Source organism: Diospyros lotus, chromosome 1 (assembly GCF_014633365.1).
Source record: "Diospyros lotus cultivar Yz01 chromosome 1, ASM1463336v1, whole genome shotgun sequence".
NCBI classification, from domain to species: Eukaryota; Viridiplantae; Streptophyta; class Magnoliopsida; order Ericales; family Ebenaceae; genus Diospyros; species Diospyros lotus.
This window is the reverse complement of record NC_068338.1, coordinates 676831-695288: the sequence shown is the minus strand read 5'-3', so window position 1 is coordinate 695288 and position 18458 is coordinate 676831. Positions and strand designations below refer to the sequence as shown.

The 18458-nt window shown below is 36.2% G+C and overlaps 1 non-coding gene across 1 annotated transcript; it reads left to right on the top strand.

The window, feature by feature from the left end:
* The first annotated feature begins 16708 nt into the window (after positions 1–16708).
* Positions 16709–16815, top strand: LOC127793617 (small nucleolar RNA R71). Its single transcript, XR_008021458.1, has one exon. It is a non-coding gene; the product is annotated as a small nucleolar RNA R71 (small nucleolar RNA).
* The last annotated feature ends 1643 nt before the right edge of the window (positions 16816–18458 follow it).

Here is an 18458-nt window from a genome sequence, read left to right as displayed (position 1 = left end):
GATACTCCTATCAATAACATAAATATTAAGCGACTTAAATCAGGTGATTTAAATAGCACTTATTTATGGCATTGTCTCCTTGGCCATATAAATGAGACTCACACATCCAACTTGTATAAAGCTGGATATCTTGGCACATTTGATTATGAATCATAAGGTGCTTGTGAATCTTGTTTGCTTGGCAAAATCACTAAGTTTCCTTTTAAAAGTAAAGGGAGTGAAGGCTATATAAGTGCTAGGGCTTGTTCACATTGATGTGTGTGGGCCTATAACCATCCAAGCTAGAGGTGGATATATCTACTTCATAACCTTTACTGATGATAGATCATGTTTTGGTTATGTATATCTCATGAGACACAAATCTGAGGCTTTTGAAAAGTTCAAAGAATTCAAATTTGAAGTAGAGAAACAAATTGGGAAAAGCATCAAAGTACTTCGATCTGATCAGGGTGGTGAATACTTGAATAGTGAGTTTCTAGATCAGCTAAAACAGAATGAGATTCTTTCACAATGGACTCTATCTAAAACACTAGAGATGAATGGTGTGTCTAAATGAAGGATTATGACCTTGTTGGACATGGTCTGGTCCATGATGAGTCGCATTGAACTCCCTATCTCATTTTGGGGATTCGCACTCCTCACCACGATCTTTGCTTTGAACAGGGTTTCAAGTAAGTCAGTTACTCAGACTCCATATGAGATATGGAAAGGAAAGAAGTCAAATCCATCTTTCCTTAAGATTTGGGGTTGTGAAATTTATGTCAAACATGTTGACAGTAATAAGGTAGAACCCAAATCGATGAGATGTCTGTTTGTGGGATATCCAAAAGAAACAAATGGATATTACTTTTACCACCCACATGAAGAAAAGGTGTTTTGTTGCCAAGCATGCGGTATTCCTTGAGAAGGAATTTTTAGATGCTATAGCTAGTGGGAGGAATGTCAAGCTTGAAGAGATTCGAGGTCAACCACAAACAAATACTCCCCTCTAGAAACCCGAGGAAGATGAGACAAAAGATGTTGTGTTAATTCCTCAATTTTCCACACAAGGACTTTGTAGGTCAACAAGAGTTCATCATGAGCCTGAGAGATATGTATTTCTCATCTCGACACATGAAGATGTGCTTCTGGTTGAGAATGACGAACCAAATATTGATGAGAAACAATGTCAAACATTGATTTTAGGAAATGGCTTGATGCTATGAAATCCAAAATGGATTCCATGTATATTGTCCAAGTATAAACTTTGGTGGATCCACCTGAGGGTATTAGACCCATTGGGTGTAAGTGGGTCTTCAAAAAGGAAGACTGACATGGAAGGTGTAATACTCGTATTACATGGTATTAAAAAAATAAATAATTTTCGATTATTTTGAAAGGACCTCAGGTGGTCCGGGAAGCCCAAAGGTCGGTTTCGAGAAATTAATTAATAAAATTGTTGAATCGAAGATAGGAAATGCCCGTGACTTGGATGTCTAGGGAATAGGGCATGAGTTTGGTGAGTCTCTCGAGGTGAGGCTAATGACGCTGGAAGCAGTCCGACTGGGAATAATTTCTGGAATAATTTCTGTATAAGCCCGAATGGGTGCCAATATCGAATGGTCGTAGGGGACCTCTGGGAAGTAGAGGGGACCTTAGGGGTGGTCCGATTTTGCGAGTGAGGTAATCTTGAAGAGTTTTCGGGTGGAATGAAGGTCCCATGCAAGCGCAGGGACAAAATTGGCCTTATCGAATAAAAGTCGATTATTAATTTTTAGGAAATCAAGAGTTTGGTGGCTTAATGATAATAATTTAAAGCCTTGGGAGGGTCCAAGTGCAATTCTAAAATCCCCAAGTGTAATTAATAATTCCTCTAGTGGGATTAAATATTTTTGAGGGATTAATATGTAATTTGTGTATTATATATATATATACCAGCGCGTGGTTGGAGGCTAAGCTATCTATAGTGGCCATTAAATTTGACACGTGTCTTGCAATGGCCAGGAGAAACAGAGAAAAAAAAAAGGAAGAGCTAGAGAGCAGGCCGAGATCAGGAGAATGGGAGAGAGATGAGAGCTCGAGAGAAGGCGATAGCGAAAGTAGCACGAGAGGCTGTAGTAGCGGCCAGTTGCAGCAGCCAGCAGCGAAGGCTATCATGGCTAACGCAAAGTACAGGTGAGTAACGGTGGCACAGTGGTAGGAGAGGCCAATGGCGGTGGTCGCGGCTACCAGGCGTCGACGTCGGTGGCTGGCAGCAGCCTAGCAGTAGGAGTTGTTGTGTGCGGCGGAGCTGTTGTGTAGGCTGGAGGCATGGGCGGGGAGCCATGGCTGCTCATGGTGGAGGCGGCGTTGTTGGCTGGTAGTGGCAGGGCAGGTAATGGCGGTGGTCGGCAGGCGGAGGCCAGGCCAAGTGGTGGTGGCCAACAGCTGCTGGTGCAAGGCACATGCAGGGGAAAAGTCGCGGAAGGAAGAAGAAGTTAGGAGGAAGAAAAAAAAATTAAAGAAAATAAAAAAAATAAAGAAATAAAAATAAAAGAAAATTTGGAAAATGGCGGAAAAATAAGAAAAAATAGCCAGGAATTTATGGAAATTAAATTGGGGCTCGAGGAGCGTTCTAGAGGATTGAAAATAGGGGTTTTGAGTGCAAGTTAGCATCCTTGGAGGCGACACTAGTATGGGCGTTTGGCCATATTTTTCCTTCCAAATGGGTTAAGGTAATTAATTTATTTCTTTTTGAATTACTTCCATTATGTGAGATAGTGTGGAATAATGTATTGTGAAGAGTTGGTTGTATTATGTCCGTGGTTAGGGTTGGCTAGTAGTTATTGTCGAGTCATTTTGTGGTGTATGGCGAAGTTGAGGGCATTGGTTTAATGTCTGATATTAATGGAGTTGGGTTTTGTGTGGTTGCATCTAGGGTCGATCGGGGAGACGATGGTCCTAGAAGAGTTCGAGGCTCATGGCAGAGTTTGTGCCGAGGCAGAGATAAAGGTTCGAGCCAGGTAAGGGATGACCCCAAGTGGTGGTGGTCTTGCTTGCATTTGTAAGTGTTTCTTTATGAGTTGCATGTAGTGGTCAACATTTGCATGATATGTGTTCTAGTGTACCTATGGCCATATGGAGTATTAATGTTGTGGGAAGGGTTGGTTAATGCTGTAACCTATGGAGGTTATGAGGGCATGGAAGACTACCTATTTTGGATTGCATTTTTGCATTATATGCTTTCTCATTCTTCATTTACTTATGCGTTGCTCCCTTACTGAGTCTTTATGACTCATGAGGTTTTACCTCGTGTTGTAGATGTGCAAGTCTAGATGCAAGCAGGGATGGTGTCGGGAGGCTGTTGTGGCAACTAGCGGTGTTGTCGAGTTGTATGTTATGCATTTGTCATATATGTATTCATGTGGTAGAATGTAAATGTTGTTGAGTGCTTGATCTATCTAGTTGTTGTAATCACCATAGTGTGATAGGTGTTTGTGAGATTGTTTTATATATACAGCTTTAGTTAGTGGAGCTGAGTTCGGTTCAAGTATGGTTCGAAAGGTATGTTCCCATAAATCCCCAATACTCAGCGAAATGTTTGTTATGGTAGCTTCGTGATTGGGTCACCTTTGGCTTGCAGTGAAGCGAGCTGGAGAAAGGTGAAGCTCACTCGGGTTTTGAGTCCCATTCTGCTGTATTTCTTGTTTGTGTTTGGGATTGATTTTCAAGTGGAGCAAAGGGAAGGATGAAGCCTAATGTCCACCTAGGGTGTTTCCCTTTGAAACATAGTTCAACCCTTCAATTGTTGGTTTGTCGTGTGAGTAATTTGATCGATTATTCATCGATGATGCCCGTAGGTGGGGGTGGGTCGTTATAGAAGGTAATATACAGATGTACAAGTCCAGCCTCGTGCCCAGAGGTTTTAGTCGAAGACAATGAGTTGACTATGACAAAATCTTCTCACTTGTGGCAATGATAAAATCCATTTGGATTCTGCTTGCAATAGTTGCCTATCATAACTATGAGATTTGGCAGATGGATGCCAAAACAACTTTCTTTAATGAAAACCTAATTAAGGATGTGTATATGACACAACCCGATGGTTTTGTCATCTAAGAACATGCAAATAAGATTTGTATGTTACAAAGAGTCATTTATGGTCTAAAGTAAACATCCTAGAGTTGGAATCAACATTTCTATGAAACAATCAAAGAGTTTGATTTTTCACAAAACGAAGATGATCCTTGTGTTTACAAGAAGATTAGTGGGAGCGTGGTGGTCTTTTTAGTCCTATATGTGGATAATATATTGCTCATAGGGAATGGTGTTCCCATGTTGCAATCAGTTAAAAGATGGTTTTCAAAATATTTTCTCCATGAAGGATTTGGGAGAAGCAGCCTATATGCTGGAAATAAGGATCTATAGAGATAGATTCATGAGGTTGCTAGCAGTCTCCCAAAGCATGTATATTGACAAGGTGCTAAAGAGATTTAGCATGGAAGATTCTAGGAGAAGAAATATTCCCATGTCACACGGAATACATCTCTCCAAGGCTATGTGTCCAAGACACAAGATGAGAGAGATAGGATGGTTGAGCACCATATACCTCAATTATTGGCTCGATCATGTATCCCATACGATGTACGAGGCCTGATGTCGCATATGCTTTGAGTATATGTAGTAGATATTTGGTTAATCTAGGTGAGAAACACTGGATTTTTGTGAAAAACATCCTTAATCCTTAAGTACTTGTGAAGAACTAAAGAGATGATTTTAGCATATGGGGAATAAGAGCTTACCGTGAAAGGGTTCATGGATGCCAGTTTCCAATCCGACCATGATGATTTTAAATCACGTACAGTCGAGATTCATATTCTACCTACATGGTGGGGCCATGAGTTGGAAGAGTTCCAACAAGAGATAATGGCAAAGTCAACAACTGAAGCTGAATACATAACAGCCTCCGAAGCAGCTTAGGAGGTTGTATGGATCTGTAAGTTCATTGATGAACTTAGAGTGGTGTCCAGCATTATTGATCCAATAATAGTTATTGTGACAACGATGGAGCCATCGCGTAAGTGAAGGAACCACGGTCTCATCAATGGATCAAATTTGTATTGCGGCATCACCATTTGATAATGGAGATTACCAGTTGAGGTGACATATAGAGAAAGTGTCGACGAATGGCAATGTCGTAGATCCATTGACTAAAATTTGTCCTAGGAGAAACATGAAAGTCATGTCGATTATCAGGTATAAGATACATGAGTGATTGACTTTAATGTAAGTGGGAGATTATTAGTGTAGGTATTCTAGATCCAATCAGATTGGACATGTTGTACACTAATAATTGCAATCATATTTATTATTGAATAAGGAGTTATTTAATCTCACAAGAAGTCATTCTATTAGTTTCTTGTTATTATTGTAATGACCGGATGAAACTAGATAGAAGTCCATATGATGTATACTGTGATTAATCTATAAAGATGTGAGATGATACATCACAGTTTCTAGACATCATTAAACGTCCCAAGTCGTAGCAATGTTAAGAATGAACATTCACAATTGCAGTAACATTTGTATGTGCTATATTTTTGCTATGTGATAGCAATGTGAGCCTCACACCCATAGGCATGGGGATGCCTAGACAAGTACATAGGTGACCAATTTTGGAAAACGTGTCACTGTACATGACTCGCCATGAGAATTCATTTTAGTTATATGTTGATGGAATTATCATATGAGATGGGTGTAACTAATCATTGGATCTGAGGTTGTCACGGTCATCTCATAAGAAGACCGGTATGCTTTGACATCATTTCGATAGGCCTAGACAAAGGCTACACGTGGGCGATTGTTGGGTATATTGTGAGCCTTATAGATATGGGTGCTGATATGCCTTACAAACTTGGAGCATCACGAAACCTAAAAGAGTCGCGAGAGATGGACATGAAGCCCAAAGGGCCTAAGAGTTGTAGGAGATCAAGGAAAACAAGCCAAAGGAGAGGGAGGTCGACCCGAGACCAAGCAGGGAGTACCCACTCGCTCATGACGGAGTGGGTATAACACTACTTCAGTTTTTTTGGACGTAACTCTCTCGTCCGGCCTCCTATTATGGTGACTCAAAATCCTATAGAAATCCAAGAGAATTATCTACAACTTTCGTGTTTTGAGTTTTGAGAGATCTTGGCCGCATCAAGGCTGAAATTGGGCTTTAAGTTGATGTACCTGCACTATTAAGGCTCAGAGTCAAGTATTAGAGCGAAGAAGGATGCGAATTAACACAAAAGGCAAAAGAGGCCCTCAAATCCAATGAATGAAGACCCACTCGATCATGACCGAGTGGGTGGGGGACCAATCCCCTTTCTCTTTTCATGACCCACTCAATCATGACTGAGTAGGTTAAACATTACTTTGGTTTTTTGGGCATAACTCTCTCGTCCGAGATCCAATTAAGGTGATTCAAAGTCCTATGGAAATCTAAGATAATTATCTACAACTTTTATATTTTGAGTTTTAAGATATTAGGGACTCATCAAGGCTGAAATCAGCCGGGACCAAGTAAAGAGGGCCCACTTGGTCATGATCGAGTAAGTGTGACACTACTTTAGTTTTTCAAGTATAACTCTCTTATCCAATCTCTGATTGAGATGATTCAAATTCCTATGGAAAGCTAAGACAATTATATACAACTTTTATGTTTTAAGTTTTGAGAGATTCAGGCTTTGTCGTTAAAATTAGGTTTGAAGTTGATATACCTATACTAAAGGGACAAAAGAAGACGCTCAAAGCCAAGAAGACCCACTCGATCATGACCGAGTGGGTCATGAAAGGGGTTGGACCCTACCCACTCGGCCATGATCGAGTGGGTACATTTGTGCTCCTACGGATGGGCCCGAGACTCTCAGATGGGCTGCGAAATCTTCGGAATGGGCCGCAAAACTCTGGCCGTGATTGCCGCACGTCTCCCTTCTCCCTTCTCTATAAATAGGAGGCCATGCCTCCGACATAAGGTACGCACTCTTGGGCTCCTCAACATAATTTCACACTTTTGTTCTCAAGAACTGACTAAGGTATTGGAGGCTTTGTGCGGGGACCCCCACCTGCGTGCTAACGGTGCTCTCGTTTTGCTGGCCACTCGATTATCTTGGGGTACTCGGTTATCAAGGGCCACTCAGTTATCCTTGGCCACTCGGTTATCTTGGGCCACTCAGTTACCAAGGGCCACTCGGTTATCCTTGGCCACTCGGTTATCTTGGGCCACTCGGTTATCAAGGGCCACTCGGTTATCCTTGGCTGCTCGGTTATCCTTGGCCACTCGATTATCAAGGGCCACTCGGTTATCTTAAGCCACTTGGTTATCTTAAGCCACTTGGTTATCTTGGGCCACTTAGTTATCCTTGGCCACTTGGTTATCTTGGGCCACTCGGTTATCTTGGTCCACTAGATCACCAGACCCACCTGATCCTCAGACCCACTCGTTCATCAGACTCGCAGCACACGGTGACGAGACTCATAGTGCATTGGTGACAAGACTTTCAACGCGTGTTAGTGACAAAACTCTCAAAACGCTCATGAGGCCTAAGCGAGACTACCGTGATCAACCACGCACACCAATTGTACTTTCCCACAAAAAAAAAAAAAAAAATAGATTGCTGTATTTTGGGAACAACAATTAGCTCCGTCTATGGGAAGAAGGATAAGAAGTCAACTTAAGAATGGAAACACCCGTGGACACCGACGAACTCTCTCTCAAGGCGTAGAAACACGCCCACCTCCATGGAAATCTCAACAACAGGGAGTGCACCCGCCTCCTCGGGACCTTCACCCTCAGGGAGCGCCTCCCTTTATTCTAGACTCACATCCACAGGAAGCACCTCTGCCTGCTCCCAACTCACAGCCACAGGGAGGTGCCCGTTCTACATCCTCGAATTTGCAAGTGGGGTACTAGCCAGCCCTACCTCAGCTTAACATTGCCTCACATGCATACCGCGCCTATCAAGCTAGGACTTAACAACCGCCACTGCACATGGTTCCATGGCATGAGTATGAAGCATTAAGACAACAACATGTCGAGGGTATGCAGGCACTTCGAGACATGGCTGAGATACTCCAAGGCATGATGCCTGGAGGGACACTGCCCGACACCTTGAGAAAGCTTATTGATAGGCTAATTTGCAAGCGTACGAATCGTGCAAATAATATAATGAATGAGTAGAGTGTCGATCCCGCGAGGATTGGGTTAAGTACCAAAATTACATTAACTTTAATATTATTTAGACTATAAAAAAAAATGACTTTGAATAAATTAAACTAATGAGAACTAAAATTAAATACAAATTTAAAAATAATTTAACTTAGATAAAATGGAGGCAACTAGAGTATTTTGAATCCACTTATTAATCTATCTTAATTTTCAATCAATTATATTTCTCTCAATTCAATGGGGTGAATATCTAAATTGGTTAGTTTCTTTCCCAAGATTTACTAACCTAATTAAATCTCAATTTATTAACAATCAATATATTTCCCAATAGTTATAACAAATCAAAATTTATTGTTAAGTTCCAATTTATTATCCCTCATAAGATTCAAGTATCAAATCCCTTATCAACTATCTATCTTATAGATTTTATTACTTCAACTTATTATGATAATCACCTCTCGATCTCAAATCATAATACAAAATCAATTAAATGATAGTTAAATCACTCAATCGCATTAAGAACAAGTAATAAATAATTGAAATCACAATAGAAAGCCCAATCAATAAAAATTAATAATTCATAACAAGTTTATCTCAAACTCTAGTTAAATAAAATTAGTTCATGAAGAAATTAATGAAATTCATAAAAATAAAAACAAAAATTGAAAAGAAAATTGGAGCTTCCTGCGCCGCTGTTATTGTGCGAGTGACCTTCATGTTTTTGCCATTCTCTTACTACTCTCTGTTAATTGCTTCAGTCCTTCACGTGCGCCCACGCCTTGCTTCCAATTTTCGCCCAGCCTCTGTCTCCTCAATTCCATCCCTGAGAGGCTCCTCAATTCCATCCCTGTTCATGCCTTTAGTCACTGCGCCGCCCAGCCTCCTCCTAGCATTTCATGCCTTTTTTTTCATCTCTTATTATATATATATAGGATGCACGGCCGCTGCCCTCCATGCCCTCCTCCAAGTGCCTTTATTATTATTATGTAGGTATATAAGATGCATATGGCAGCCCTAGTCCATGTTTTTCTATCTCACGCCACTGCCACACTATTATATATAAATAAATGATATTATATATATATAATATAATATAATATATAATATAATACATATATATATAAATATTATAATTTAATATATAGTATAATATATAATATCTAATATACTATTAATTATAATAACTTGATTATATTATAATAATAATAATTATATAAAATATTTATTTATTTTTATTTATATTAAAATATTTATTTTGAAATTAACTTTATAATATATTTTTTTTCTTTTTATGCCCAAATTTTTGAAATAATATCCTTTGTTGAGTTCCTACAAAAAGAGATTAAAATGATGTAAAATCCATATAAACACACATTTTATGTAGGAAAAATCACACAAGGTTAAGATAAAAAATAGATAAAAATATGCATACAATTAAGTCCCATCAAATACCCTCACACTTAACCTTTTGCTTGTATTCAAACAAAGTAGAGAAATTCCATACTCAAAAGAACAAAACATGTATTTGGAATCATTTATCATATTCAAAGCCCTTTGTTATGTCCACATCTAAATTCTCAATTGAGAATACAACAATAGCAAATAAAGAGAAATTGAGCATACTCACATTTCATATCTCAAAAATTCATACAAAATTCTAAACTCAATCATGTTTTGTTATGTACCTAGCACAATTGAATAATGCAACACTTATTCTTGAAATCATCCCTTCTCACTACTACAGACAAAGGTAGCAAATTAGGTTTTTATATATATATATATATATTTTAACGAGTGCATTTTATGCTCCATCTCGCTTTTTTATTTTTTATTTTTTAATTATCGAACGAGTGCATTTTATGCTCTATCTCGCTCAGCATTATTTTCCCTATTTACTTAAACCCTGCTTAGGCATACCTTAAAGGAAACAATCACAAGAAAAATATTGCATTTATCTTTCATGCCTAGTCACACAACTTACACGACTTCGCAAAGAACATGTATTTCAACGATCATAAAAACCCAAATATGCTTAATCTTGTTTTATAAGATATTGTCCATTCCAAATCAAAGACTCAATGTTAAACACAATAAAGAACCCAAAGGCAAATCGTGATTCCAAATAACAAGTTTTGTTATTTTATCTTTCATTTTTTTTTTTTTTTAGGCTTGGTGTTGGCCAAATGTGCACTTGATATAAGTTTTACCAAAATTTTCATATCAAAACACACAAGTGCAACAAAAACAACACATAACAATTAAAAATGTTACCCCCCCAAACTTATTTAACACATTGTCCACAAAAATACATGAAAGAAATACTCCCCTGAAATGCAAAGAAATGCCCACAAAAATTCTTCTTGTTGTCTACTTTCAAACCTACAAAAGAAGGAAAAAAAAAAAATCAATGAGAAAAGAAATAATAACAAAAAGACAAAATCAAGAGACATAACAAACAAACAAAAAAAAAACATGCTTAATTTATAGTCTAAAGCTAGACTTTTGGAGCTTTGGTCTTTAAGTGAGTTGGATGGAAGTCTTTTGTGGAATTAGACTTCCATTGATGTATGGCTTGAAGCGCTGTCCATTAACCTTGAAAACTTTGTCACCACGTTAAACTTTAATTGCACCATGAGGAAAAATTTGGGTGATAGTAAAAGGGCCTGACCATTGTGATTTTAATTTTCCTAGAAACAATCTCAAACAAGAATTATATAATAACACCATCTGACCAATTTGAAAATCATGCTTTACAATATGCTTATCATGCCATTGATTAGTTCTCTCCTTATAAATCCTAGCATTCTCATAAGCATTCAATCTAAACTCATCCATCTCATTCAGTTGCAACAATCTTTTCTTATTGCAAGCATTCATATCAAAATTCAAGAATTTAATAGCCCAATATACTTTATGCTCTAATTCCATAGGCAAGTGACATGTTTTTCCATAAACTAGACGATAAGGGGACATACCAATAGGTGTTTTAAATGCAGTCCTATATGCCCATAATGCATCATCCAATTTATGAGACCAATCTTTTCTAGAGGTATTCACTGTTTTCTCCAATATACTCTTAATTTCTCTATTAGAAATCTCTACCTGGCCACTAGTTTGAGGATGGTATGGTGTAGCAACCTTATGGGTAGCCCCATATTTGGCTAGTAAAGAATCTAATAAGCAATTACAGAAATGTTTACCTCCATCACTTATAATTGCACTAGGAAATCCAAAACGAGAGAAGATATTATTCTTAAAAAACTTAATCACACTTTTAGAATCATTTGAAGGAAGTGCAACTGCTTCTACCCATTTAGAAACATAATCAATAGCAACAAGAATGTATTGGCTTTTAAATGATGAAGGAAAAGGTCCCATAAAGTCAATACCCCAAACATCAAATAACTCAACTTCTAAAATGTTAGTTAAAGGCATTTCATTCCTATGTGACACATTACCTGTTCTTTGGCACCTATCACATGAATGAACAAATGCATATGCATCTTTAAATATGGTGGGCCAATAAAAACCACTTTGAAGCACCTTAGTCGCAGTTTTGGAGGGTCTAAAGTGACCTCCTATTTCTAAAGAATGACAATGAGTAAGCACACTAACAACCTCATCTTCATTCACACATCTGCTAATAAGTTTATCAGAGCAATATTTAAACAAGTATGGATCATCCCAAAAATAACTTTTCACTTCAGAAAAGAATTTCTTTTTCTGTTGATAAGTTAGATCATGAGAAACAGTACCACTTGCTAAATAATTCACATAATCAGCATACCATGGCGATGATGAAATCAGAAGTGCATACAATTGTTCATCAAGGAAGGATTCGTTAATGGGTAGACTTTCCTCTTCATGAGCGTTCTCCCTTTCAAGTCTTGACAAATGGTCAACCACCAAATTTTCAGCTCCCTTTTTATCTTTAATTTTCAAGTCAAATTCTTGCAATAATAAAATCCATCTAATCAACCTTGGTTTAGCATCTTTCTTTGCTAACAAATATTTAATTGCAGAATGATCAGTGTATACTATTGTTTTAGCTCCTATAAGATATGATCAAAATTTATCAAAAGCGAAAACAATAGTTAAAAGCTCATTTTCAGTGGTGGCATAATTCAATTGTGCATCATTTAAGGTCCTGCTGACATAATATATGACATGCAATTTCTTGTCTTTTCTCTGCCCCAATACGGCTCTAATTGCATAGTCACTAGCATCACACATCAATTCAAAAGCAAGAGTCCAATTAGGTGAAGTCATGATAGGTGCTAAAGTCAATTCTTCCTTTATCCTGTTAAAAGAAAATAAGCACTCATTAGTAAATTTAAATGATATATCTTTAATCAACAAATTACAAAGAGGCTTAGTGATTTTAGAGAAATCTCTTATAAATCTTCTATAGAACCCTACATGCCCCAAGAAACTTCTCACTCCTTTAACTGTGGTCGGAGGTGGTAATTTTTCCATTGCTTCAACTTTTGCTCTATCCACCTCAATTCGTCTTTCAGAAACCTTACACTACAAAACAATCAGCATTTAACTGCGTTTTGTTTTTTGCATTTTGCGGCAGTTTTTAAACCGCCGCAAACTAAGTATTTAGCGGTGGTTTCAAAATATTTTAATTTTAGCAGAAGTTTTAAAACCGCCGCAAAAAATTTAAAAATTTTGAAATTAAAAAAATTTTCAAATTTTGTAAGCCTCGCGCGCGTGGCCAGGCCGCGTGTGCCTATCTCCCCCACGAGCGTGGCCCCCCCTCCCCCCCGCATGCACAAGCGCGCCTAACGCCCCTCCCAGCGCCACGTGGCCGCATGTCCGCGTGGCAATGCTGGAAATTTTTCCAGCATCTTCCCCTTCCCCCAGACTTAAACCCGAAATCTCTCCTGTGCGCGTACGCGCGCGAAACCAGCTGAGCTACCAAACCTTGTTATTAAATGTTCACGCTTATAAATTATATACTAACATATACAACCACTATTTTTCATAATTATAATTTATATTCTTTATTATAAATTGAAAAAAATAAATTAATTGAATTAAATTAAATAAATTAATTGGTTAAAAAATAAAAAGAATTTTTTATATATTTTTTAAAATTTCTTTTTAAAATTATTAAAATTTTATATATTAAAATTTTGTTAAATTTATTTTTATTTTCTTAAAATTAAAATTTGTAATGAATTTTGCTGTGATTTTTTAAAATTATTTAATTTATTTTTTAATTATTTAATTTTTTTTCTAAATTAAAATTAATTATTTAATTTTTTTAAAATTAAAATTTTAAATTAATTTTGCAGTAGTTTTGAAAAACTGCCGCAAATGTTATTTAATTGTAATTTTTAATTATTAAATTATATTTTTGAATTTAGGGACTGTTTTCAAAAAACCGCCGCAAAATTAAATTTTTAATGAATTTTGCGACGATTTTTTAAAAACCGGCACAAATGTTAAAATATTTTTATTTTTAATTAAATAATTATTTTCTAAATTTAGCGACGGTTCTCAAAAACTGTCGTAAAATTAATTTTAATTTTTAATTATTAAATTAGTTTTTGAATTTAGAAGCGATTTTTTAAAAATCGCCGCAAAATTAAATTTTTAAATAAATTTTGTGTCGGTTTCCCAAAACCGCCGCAAAATGTAAAAAAAACCACCGCAAAGAATGTATTTTGCGACGGTTTGTAAATCGCCGTAAAACACGGTCTTTTGCGGTGGTTTTAAAAATAGTTGCAAAAAAACCGCTGCAAAAAATCAAACTTTTTGTAGTGTTATGACCCAACACAATTCCTTTTTGTACCATAAAATGACACTTTTCCCAATTTAACACTAAATTAGTGTCTTCACATCGCTGCAAAACTCGAGAGAGGTTAGCCAAACAATTATCAAAAGAAGCACCAAAGACTGAAAAATCATCCATAAAGACTTCAATAAATTTCCAATCATATCATGGAAAATTACCATCATACACCACTGAAAAGTAGCAGGTGCGTTACACAAGCCAAATGACATTTTCCTAAAAGCAAAAGTGCCATATGGACATGTAAAAGTAGTATTTTCTTGGTCTTCAAGTGCAATAGGAATTTGTGTATAACCAGAATATCCATCTAAGAAGCAATAAAATTTATTTCCAGCAAGTCTTTCAAGCATTTGATCAATAAAAGGCTGAGGAAAGTGATATTTTCTAGTGGCGTTATTTAACTTTCTATAATCAATGCAAACACGCCACCCTGTGACTGTCCTAGTAAGAATCAATTCATTGTTTTCATTTTTAACCATAGTTACACCTCCCTTCTTCGGTATTACTTGAATCGGACTCACCCAACTGCTATCAGAAATAGGATAGATAATTCTAGCATCAAGCCATTTAATAATTTCAGCCCTAACAACTTCTTGCATGTTTGGATTTAATCTTCTTTGATGTTCAATAGATGGCTTAAAATTATCTTCCATTAAGATCTTATGCATGCAAAATGAAGGACTAATACCTTTGATATCTGCAATGGACCACTCTAAAGCTCTAATGTGTCTTCTTAATACATTCAAAAGTTCTTCTTCCTCTTCTTTTGTTAAGTGTGCAGAAATAATAACAGGAAGAGTAGAAGACTTACCTAGGAATACATACCTCAAATGTGATGGTAACAGTTTTAATTCAAGCTTAGGAGGTACCTCAATAGAAGGTCGAGATTCTTTCATTTGCTGCTCAAAAGCCTTCTTTTCATCTTCACTAAATTGATCAGTTCCATTGGGCTTTATAACAGTGTTTTGTGCATGTTCCAATTCCTGCAAGTCACCACTTTCAATAGTCAGTAGTTCTTCATCTAATGGCTCATGCAAACTATCAACATATTCATCCACACAATAATCAAGAACATCAATTCTTAAACAAGAGTTATCATCATTCAATCCTTTAGAAGCTTGAAAAACATTAAAATTCACTTCTTCAGACCCTATTCTCAAAGTTAACTTACCTTGTTCAAGATTAATTAACGCTCTACATGTTGCAAGGAATGGTCTTCCTAAAATTAATGGTATTTCCCTGTCCTCTTCCATTTCAAGCACAATAAAATCCACAGGAAAAATAAATTTAGTAACTTTAATAAGGACATCTTCTATCATTCTTATGGGATGTTTAATGGACCTGTCAGCAAGTTGCAAGGAAATACAAGTATGTTTAATTTCACCAAGGCCTAGCTTTTCAAACAAAGAGTATGACATCAAATTTATGCTAGTACCTAGATCACAAAGAGCTTTATTAAATTCACAATTTCCAATAATGCATAGTTTAGTAAAACTCCCTGGATCTTTCAATTTCTTAGGCATCTTGTTTTGGATAATGGCGTTGCACTTCTCAGTAAGCATCACTATTTCATTTTCATCTAGTCGCCTTTTCTTTGATAGAATTTCCTTCAAGAACTTTGCATAACTTGGCATTTGAGCTAATGCATCTACAAAAGGAATGTTAATATGCAATTTTTTAAACACATCAAGAAATTTGAGAAATTTCTTATCTTCGTTTGTGTTTTGCAATCTCTGAGGGAAGGGAACATATTTCTTCATATTTTTAACCTGCCTTGCATCTTTCTCTTCTTTTCGCTTCTTTTCTTCCTGCACTGTTTTCTACTTCGATATCCACTTTGTAGTTTTAGTCAACTGCTGATCTTCAAATTTTAACTTTTCTGATTCAGTTGCATTTCAATTGCGATCGTTGATGGCCCAATCGATTGTTTCTGAAAAATTTCGCCCAGCTTCTTCTGGTTCAACTTCTTCTTCATCTTGCCCCACATACTTTCCACTCCTCAACTTTATTGCTTTGCACTGCTCTTTAGGATTATTTTCTGTTGTGCTTGGCAGTGTTCCTTGAGCTCTATTGTTCACCATATTGGCCATTTGGCCAATTTGTATTTCTAGATTTTTGATGGAAGCTTGTTGATTTTGGAACATAGTGTCTGTCCTAGCCATATAATATGAAGTCGTCTTAGCCATGGTAGCCACTAAATCTTCCAATAAAGGCTTATTTTCCTGCTATTGGAATCCTATTGGAGGCTTTGACACATTCTGATTATTGGACCATGAAAAATTAGGGTGATTCCTCCATCCTGGATTATAAGTGTTTGCATTGGGATTTAATTGTCTTTCTCCTTGATTAGCCACATAGTTAACTTGCTCAGATGGTTGAGGTACAAAAGATATCCCAGCTTAACACTCATTGGTAACATGAGGACCTACACAAATCTCACATACCTACACATAAGATTGAATAGAGTTAATATTTAACTGGTCAATTTTCTTAAAAAGATTATCTACCTTTGCATTTAATGTTGTCATCGCATCAATCTCATGTACTCCAGCTGTTCTTCTTAGCATAGATATTTCAGATGACCATTGATAGCTATTGTTGGCCATCTCTTCAATAATGTCATAAGCTTCATCAGTCTCTTTTTCCATTAAAGCTTCTCTTGCAGTTGCATCAATAGTAATCCTGGTGTTATGATTAAAACCATTATAAAATGTTTGAACCACTAACCACTTTAGAAGCCCATGATGAGGACATCTTCTTAACAACTCTTTAAACAACTCCCATGCTTCATATAAATTCTCCATGTCTACTTGCACAAAATTAGTTATATCATTCCTCGTCTTTGCAGTTTTCGCAGGTGAAATGAATTTATTGAGAAATTTCTGTGCCAAATCATCCCATGTTGTAATGGACCCTACAGGCAAAGAGTTCAACCAACACTTACCTTTATCTCTTAATGAAAAAGGAAATAGCCTAAGTATAACCGCATCATTAGAGACTCCATTTTGTTTAAAAGTATCACAAATCTCTAAAAGATTAGCCATGTGAGCATTGGGGTCATCACTCGGTAACCTGCTAAATTGAACAGAGATTTGAATCATTTGAATAACAGCTGGCTTAATCTCAAAATTATTTGCCCCTATGTTTGGTCTGGTGATGCTGGAAGGTGTTCCTTGAATAAAGGGTATAGCATAATCCCTTAAAGCTCTAGCTTGCCCATTCCTTTGATCCACAATTTTGTCTCCCATGTTTAGCTGAGATTCCAATGTGATCTACAAAGAAGAAATAGAGTATCACAATGGTTAAAAACTTGATTTTTTTTATTTTTTATTTTTTATTTTATTATTACTATTATTATTATTATTATTATTATTATTATTATTATTATTATTATTTTTGAACACTCAAAAATGCAAATAAAAATGCAATAAAAGAGAACACAAAGATGAAGACAAACAACTAAAAATAATTAATGTCTAAATTAATATTCAAGTTAATTAGTATTGATATTAATACCAATCCCCGACAACAGCGCCAAAAACTTGATAGGCTAATTCGCAAGTGTACGAATTGCGCAAATAATATAATGAATGAGTAGAGTGTCGATCCCACAAGGATTGGATTAAGGACCAAAATTACATTAACTTTAATATTATTTAGACTATAAAAAAAATAACTTTGAATAAATTAAATTAATGAGAACTGAAATTAAATACAAATTTAAAAACAACTTAACTTGGATAAAATGGAAGCAACTAGGGTATTTCGAATCCACTTATTAATCCGTCTTAATTTTCAATTAATTGTGTTTCTCTCAATTCAATGGGGTGAATATCTAAATTGGTTAGTTTCTTTCCCAAGATTTACTAACCTAATTAAGTCTCAATTTATTAACAATCAACCTATTTCCCAATAGTTATAACAAATCGAAATTCATTGTTAAGTTCCAATTCATTATCCCTCATAAGATTTAAGTATCAAATCCCTTATCTACTATCTATCTTATGGAATTTAGTACTTTAGCTTGTAATGATAATCACCTCTCGGTCTTAAATCATAATACAAAATCAATTAAATGATGGTTAAATCACTCAATCGCATTAAGAACAAGTAATAAATAATTAAAATCACGATAAAAAGCCCAATCAATAAAAATTAATAATTCATAACAAGTTTTATCTCAAATCCTAATTAAATAAAATTAGTTCATGATGAAATTAATAAAATCCACAAAAATAAAAATAGAAATTAAAAAGAAAATTGGAGCTCCCTACACCGCTGCAATTGTGCGAGCGACCTTCATGTGTTTGCCATTCTCTTATTACTCTCTGTTAATTGCTTCATTCCTTCACGTGCGCCCACGCCTTGCTTCCAATTTTCGCCTAGCCTCTGTCTCCTCAATCCCATCGTTGTTCATGCCTTCAGTCACTGCGCCGCCCAGCCTCCTCCTAGCATTCCATGCCTTTTTTTTCATCTCTTATTATG